Source organism: Botryllus schlosseri, chromosome 15 (genome assembly GCF_051294905.1).
Source record: "Botryllus schlosseri isolate E-star chromosome 15, Bs_hap1, whole genome shotgun sequence".
NCBI classification, from domain to species: domain Eukaryota; kingdom Metazoa; phylum Chordata; class Ascidiacea; order Stolidobranchia; family Styelidae; genus Botryllus; species Botryllus schlosseri.
In genome coordinates, this window is record NC_137250.1 from 24,455,491 (window position 1) to 24,463,458 (window position 7,968).

The 7,968-nt window shown below is 39.5% G+C and overlaps 1 pseudogene; it reads left to right on the forward strand.

Moving 5' to 3' along the window:
- The first annotated feature begins 7,010 nt into the window (after window positions 1-7,010).
- Window positions 7,011-7,684, forward strand: LOC145457636 (uncharacterized; annotated as a pseudogene).
- The last annotated feature ends 284 nt before the right edge of the window (window positions 7,685-7,968 follow it).

A 7,968-nucleotide genomic window follows, 5' to 3' on the forward strand; every position in this document is an offset into this window, starting at 1 on the left:
TTGAAGCATCCTTTCTCATTCATCCTATCCGGACCATCTCGTAGTGGTAAAACTACTTTCGTAACTAAACTGATCAAGAATGCAGCCTCAATGATCAAACCTAATATTTCTAGAATCGTGTACTGTTACAATAATTATCAGAGTATTTTTGAGACCATGCCACAGGTTGAATTTTACAATGGGTTGGAGATTTTGGAAGATCTTAAATCAAGTAATGAGGATGTATTGATAATAGTTGATGATTTTATGACTCAGACAGAAAAATTGGTAGAATACTTTATACGTATAAGTCATCATAACCGAAAGTCAATAATTTTCTGCACGCAGAATTTTCATCATCAGGGCAAAGGGGCTCGAGATCTAAGTCTATCATCTATGTATGTCTGCCTGTTTAAAAATCCCAGAGATCAGAACCAAATATCCGTCTTGGGGCGTCAGATGTACCCAAAGTCTAAGTTTCTAACAGAATGTTATAGAGACGCTGTCAAGAGGGCTCATTCGTATTTGTTCCTGGATCTCACGCAAGAGTGCCCCGATGATAGACGGGTCATGACCAATATATTTCCAGGTGAAACATTGACTATTTACACTCAACCACTATAAATACCGGGGTGTACGCTGTTCTGGTTTCAAAATGACACGAATCCCCCGACGAACACGAGACCATTTGCCGACGTTAGCATTCTTGCACCAAGCTAAACCAGCGATACGCAAAGAAATTTTATCTGGGGCTAGTGAAGGTCTAATACGTTGTATTTGTGAGTGCGCAAAGAATTTATTAAACGGAAATATACCACTGTCACCGTCTCAGAAGAAACGATTGTGTTGCCATAGAAACATCTTGAGGAAGCTTACCAACAAAGACGTTTCATTTCGACGTAAAAAGAATCTTGTTGTGAATCAACATGGTGGTATGTTTATGTCTCTAATATCAAGTATACTTCCAATGGTTACAGGATTACTAGGGAATTTATTTAAGAAATGACACATTTTAAGAAAATTTACGTCACGCCGAATCCAATCAACCATGTCGACATTCAAAAACTGAATTCAGACATCGATAGACGTATATATGAAATATTACAAATGAATATTCCGCGGGATCAAAAATTGGCGTTATATAACGACGCGCTGAATCGGTTCCAGAGCAGACACGATGTTCTGAATCAACCAATGAAAATCGATGTAGCAGATCAACCGAATCTGTTTTCTAATGCTGAATTGGAGGCGTTACGACATATGATAAAAATCAAACCTGAATCTTCAAAGATCCCCGTACCGAACCAGTCACCTGCTAGACCCAGAACTAAAATCCCTTCGCCGCATGTCACAACGAAAAGGGGACGGTCTATCAAGACACCGTCGCGATTCAAATGGAGCGTTTACTGAATATTTCGCTCCGGATCGACCCGGTAGCTATCGTGGTGCGTATGTATTCGGTAGGGGACGCAATAGAGCTGCGGTAAAGGACTTTCTTAGGCGACGCGAGGCCTATACCAGACACTTCCCTGTGCGACAAAAGTTTCAACGTCCAAAAGTAATTACATCGGGTTTAGGTGTCCAATATCAAGCTGACCTCATGCACATGGAAAACCTAGCAACGGAAAATGATGGTTTCAAATACATCTTATGGGTTGTGGACATATTCAGTAAATTTCTATATCTTTTCCCGCTTCGAGATAAATCTGCAAAGGGTGTTATTCGATGTTTCAAAGAAATCTTTACCAAAATTAAACCCCACATCATTCAGAGCGATCAGGGAACTGAGTTTACAAACCGCTCCTTCCAGAGTTTTTTAAAACAGAACGGAGTAAAACACTTTTTCACGCATAGCCAATTGAAGGCGTCTATAGCCGAGCGTACCATCAGAAGTGTGAAGCAAATACTATTCCGGTACTTTACACATAATAAAACGTTAAATTACGTCAATGTTTTATCGGAAATATGTCTAGGATTTAACTCAACTTACCATACCAGTTTAGGCCGCGCCCCGGTTGATGTTAATTTTTCAAATCAAGAAGATGTCTTTCATCGATTATACGGTGATATCACACCAAAGCAACCAACACTATCGGTTGGTACCCCTGTGCGGATTTCAAAAACACGACAACGATTCGTAAAATCAGCATTGGCTGGTTGGAGCGAAGAAATATTTTTCATTTCGAAATGTTTTTCTGGGGACCCGGTCAGTTATCAACTGAAAGATTATGGAAACGAAATTATATCTGGCCGCTTTCAACGCGAGGAAATTCAACCTGTAATTATTGATAATGACATTTTCAATGTCGAAAAGATTCTGTCTACACGTAAGAAGGCTGGAAAAACCGAGTACCTGGTCAAATGGTCTGGATACCCCGAAAAATTTAATTCGTGGGTTTCGGATTACTATATAAAGCCTTGAGTAATGTTTTATATTGTAAATATGGATTCCCAGTCCACGACAAGTCGCGTTACTGAATTCAAGCTTGAAATAAAAAATCAGTGTGTATTTGTCGTACAAATTTTTATGTTAGTCGGAATAATCATTTTTTCATTATATCAAATTTCTGTGAATCCCGATCGCGAAATATATTTAACGCTGTTATCGAGCTGTCTAGGATATTTACTCCCACAACCATCTCCACATCGTGTGCGCTGAGAATACAATAAAATGCTGTTAACTTTACCGTCCAATGCTAGTATGTCAATTTTTGAAAATACACCGTCAAATTTTGAAACAGAACTCTACAGCGAATTAGAAATGCCACAACACCTTGTCGGTCTTTCTGAGATAAGTTTTGAAAACAATTTTCAACCCCGGATTGAAGTGGCAAGAAATGCTATAGGGTTCAGATTTGGTGATGAAAATTCAGGTGTCAAGCAATATTATATTCCAGAAGGGTCCTATCACAATGTCGCGGAAATGTTAGAAGCTTTTGAAAAATACTACATGGGTGAAATATTCATCATTCAAGGATATGACGAGTTTAGAATCGCTTTTCGATATTTACCATCACACAGAGTTAGACACACGCGAAGTATATCGTCAAATAATAACATCGGGGGTATGATTACAAGACCGAAAGACCATAACACCGAGAAATCAATAGAGACTTACGGGTTGTCACCTATTGGTCCCGTATTGAGCAAATTAGCTTTTAAGCGCGTATATGCCCCGCATTCCACTATGCCGATAGAATTCATATTTTCCTCTGTTGTGAAACTAGATCCCATCGATCAAATTTATGTATATTCTGATTTGATTCAACCACGACCGCATGGTAATCAGTTACAGCCACTCTTACGAGTCATCACAGTGACATGTGAACCAAACCAGAATCAAACTAGTGTCTTTCATAAACCATATTATTTTCAGTTGGCGAAAAACAAATTTCGAAGAATACGTGTGTATTTACGTGATAAATTCGGTAATCCAATTAAATTTCAAAAAGGACCTGTCACTGTCAGTCTTTTATTCCGCCGAAAAGCTGTGGACTCGATATGACATACGTCACAATTTCTGGAGATCACGCGGAATTCTCAGTCGATCTTACCAAAACTATCATTTGCAATGAAATCTCACTTATGGACATAAGCTTTAATGTTGAGTTGAACAATCAAATTATAATTGAACGCGATGAAAAACTTTGGGAGTATCGTAATTCTCAACAATTACTAGATACATACCTTGCCCCTATTGGAAATTATGCTACCCCGAAACATTTGATGTATAGGATTTTATCTGAAAGATTTCCGTATAATGCTGTTTATAACATAGAGAAAATCAGTGGAGAACTATTCCGAATTCTAACCCCGATACATATTACAATCCACCCCGGCAGTATTCTAGAAAAATATTTCAATGTTACACGCGACCTAACATCACGGATATGTAATTCCACATTAATCAGGTGTAAACCGGTGCCCACTGAGATAAGATATCTTTTTGTTTATTGTGACTCAGTCAAGCATCGTCACGTGGGTGATTATATGAGTCAACTGCTTCGCGTTATTCAAATCAAAACCACTCCACGTTACCACGAAGAGATCATTTATGAGAAACCGATATATTTTCCAGTATCAACAAATCACATCCAGAATATAAAAATCTCCATTCGAGACCAATTTGGTCAGTTGATCGAGGGTATACACACTACGTTGACACTTCATTTACGATGATTTTAACACTGACCAATTCTAGGAATGGTATAGGTTTCGAACACTGGCTGTCCACTGTTAACGAAATCTCTACGAGATACCGTGAGATAGCGCTTATGGAGATGAATATGACATTGACCAAACCTATAACAGGACGATATTTGTTTGTCTATTGTAATATTATCAATCCACGAATGGTCGGGGACACATTTGCTAATTTACTCCGTGTCATCCCGTTACAAAATAACACCATGTCACAAAATTGGATATCGACGAATCCATATTATTTTCCGATATCGCAAGATGTAATACACTCCGTTTGTATTTCATTGAGAAATGAATTCGGTGACCCTATAAATATAGACAACCAATCATTGCAAGTCACATTTAACATTAGGAAACAATTATGAAAGTTGCCTACACCTGCGACCATCACTCGGTATACAACCATTATAATCAAACAGGGAATGGATTTGGATATTTCGCTGGTGGCCACCAAACAGGGTCTGGTATTGGTAGCTTGTTTAAAACTCTTGGTCGTTTCGTGACCCCTGTTGTGAAATACGCTGGCGGACAATTGTTACGTACCGGGGGTGAGATAGCCAGAGATCTTTTGAATGGACACTCCATCAAGTCCAGTGCCCTCAAAAGAAGTAAGCAAGCTGGGACTCGCGTTATTGATCGAATTTTGAAACCCAACAATGGTATAAAAAGAAAGAAAAATACTAAATCAAACATTTCTAAGAAGCGACGCCGCAAAGAGAAGGACATCTTCGATTAACATGATGATGCATGAAGATTCACACGAATGTCATAATAACGGATTAAATATATTTAGTGTTCCTCATACCCAAACCTCGATAGAGAATTCACAATATGTCATCGTTAAACCACACAGTCTGGGAAATGTAATGGAAATTTCATTACCTAAAACAGACAGATACATCGACCTCCAAAACTCATTCTTACGATTATGCCTAAAGCTTACTAAACACGATGGAACAGATTTACCAAACACCGCGGAAGTAGCATTTGTCAACAATATATTAGATTCTCTTTTCAAACAAATTGATGTAACTATCGGAAATGAAGTAATCACCAATTCAGACAATTGCCACGCATACAAAGCGTATATCTATCGACTGTTGAATGACACACCCGCTGGATCTAACAGTTTTATTCGTGGCCAGGGTTTCCACAAAGACACCGCAAAATTTATGGATACTATAGGCGCTGAAAACACAGGGTACGTAACGCGAAAAGGTCTTACGCAAAGTAGTAAAGCATTGGAGTTGATTGGTAAAATTCGAATGGGACTTTTCGAGCAATCAAGATGTATGCTGGATAATGTCGATATGAAATTACGATTCACATGTAACGACGACAAATTCTGCCTTATTGGAACCACCGAAGACGTGAAAATTGTAATCACGGATATGGAACTATATGTCAAACAAATGAAAATTGCAGAGAGTGTCAGCTTAGCTCACAAGTCGATATTACAGAAATCGAATGCTAAATATCCGTGGTCTCGTCTTCAAATGTCAACTCATACATTCGCAGGGGGACTGACGAAGCTTGACCGCGAGTTAGTTAGCGGGACTTTGCCGAAAAAAATTGTAATTGCCTTGGTTGAAACCACAGCGTTTAACGGGGCTAGAAACAAAAACCCATTCAACTTTAAACATTATGACATTCAGAATATGTCATTGGCTGTTTGTGGCAATCAATTACGAGGCAGAGAATTTCATTTCGATTTCGAAAAATCAGGGGGTTTAGAAGGTTATATGATGCTCTTTTCTGAGACAGGGAGGTGGGAAGGTGAGGCACCTTTAAATATATCACCTAGCGACTATATCAATGGTTATACTCTGTTCGTGTTTGATTTGACCCCAGACAATAGCTTAGGGTGTTACCAACTACACAAAACCGGAACCGTACACCTGGTTTTGACAACCTCCAACCCCCTACCAACGTCTGTGACATTGCTGTGCTTAAAAGAGTACCAACACCTCTTACAACTGAACCAGAAAAGACAGGTCGTGGAAATATGAACACGGATGAGATTAATAATATTCTCTTCAATCATCCTGACACGAAAAATCTATTCATAGGAACTTACGCTGTGGATCAGCTGCCGAAAAAGCCAAATAACCAGAAATTTGCTGTTGTCATCAATTACGACTAATCAACGTTACCAGGTTCTCACTGGGTGTGTGTATATAGCGATAACTCCACTCATTTTCATGATTCACTTGGTTTCCCTCCCCTAAAACCTCAGATAGTCGAGTTTCTAGGTCCAGAGGACTTCACCGTTACCAGGCAACAGCTTCAAAGTAAAAAATCTGATATGTGTGCTGATCATTGTATTTCATATTTGATTAAAAGAGCTCAAGGTTTTTCAACCGAGCAGTATCTGAATTATTTCGGTGATAAAAAATATGAGAATGATAAAATTGTTCGCATTTTTGTAAAGAGCTTGATTACAGGTGAATAATAAACACATTCAATGTATACATCCGTGATTCGTGATATACTTAACACAGTGAGTCAGTTTTCCCCCTGAGCGGTTGTATTTGCTTCGTATTGTGTACGCTCACGGATTGCTTCTAGACCAACCTGTTCGACGGGAAGCAATTCGCGTAGTGATTCAGTCGACAGGATACCATAGTCATTTGTCTCCGCAGAATATGTAGGTCACTTCGCATTAAAACACCTGTTTTCAAAATCGATCGCGGGGAGCGCACAATGACGCGTTTTCGAAGCTCCATAGGCCGATTTTCGACCACTAGCTAGCTCAAAATGCACCGTTTCTGACTTCCGAAATGCAACATTCTTGTTTCCGGTATTTTACGAATCACGGGACCACAATATAACTACTTAGTCATATGAATGGGAATGTCGAACGCCAAATTCTTACGGTGCGTCGTGTTTTGGAACCATTGCTTTGTCAAATAGGTTCACATTTGGATGATGAATCGCTCAGAACCTTTTTCGCAGAAGTGGAAAATGTGGTAAATTCAAGACCACTAACTGTTATCAATTTGGGTGATGTCAATGCGCCAGAACCATTGACACCAAATCATCTGTTAACGATGAAACCAAAAATTTTGTTGTCACCTCCAGGGGAATTTGGCAAGCCAGATCTCTATGCAAGAAGGCGCTGGAGAAGAACACAATACGCTGTGAATCAATTTTGGTTCAGATGGAGAAGGGAGTTTTTACAGAGTTTTTACCTGGCATGCGACAACGCACTAAATGGAGCAAAGTTAGTCGAAATGTTCGAGTGGGAGATATTGTTATCGTTCATGATGATGACCTTCCGCGAAACTCTTGGAAATTGGGAATCGTACACTCGGTTTCGAATTCGACAGATGGGCTGGTGCGAAAGGCTAAGATACGCATCGCCGACCGTACTATTGATCAGTACGGAAGAAGAATCAACGATGTGCAGTTTTTGGAGCGACCTATCCACAAATTGGTCGTGCTTCTCGCTGCAGAGGAAGTTACCTAGGATTCCACCGACGAGGAGCCACTAATGGACTAAGGTTTTACTTAATTTGCAAAAAAGTTCTTTGTCATTTTATAACTTTTTTGGGGGGGTATGTTACTGTAGGCATTTCATGTTAATCTTGGGGGGTTCAATAATTTAGGAGCCATACTTGTATTCGCTAGATGGCGTATGCTTGACGATACTTCCTGGTCTGGTCTAAGGGAATATTCTGGATATAGCTTTGATAGGGTACAGTTTGTCAATAGTAATTGGCCCACCGGACGTTCCCCCACTGTATTTACCGATCTTGTTGGGACAATATCTTATTCGTGCTACTA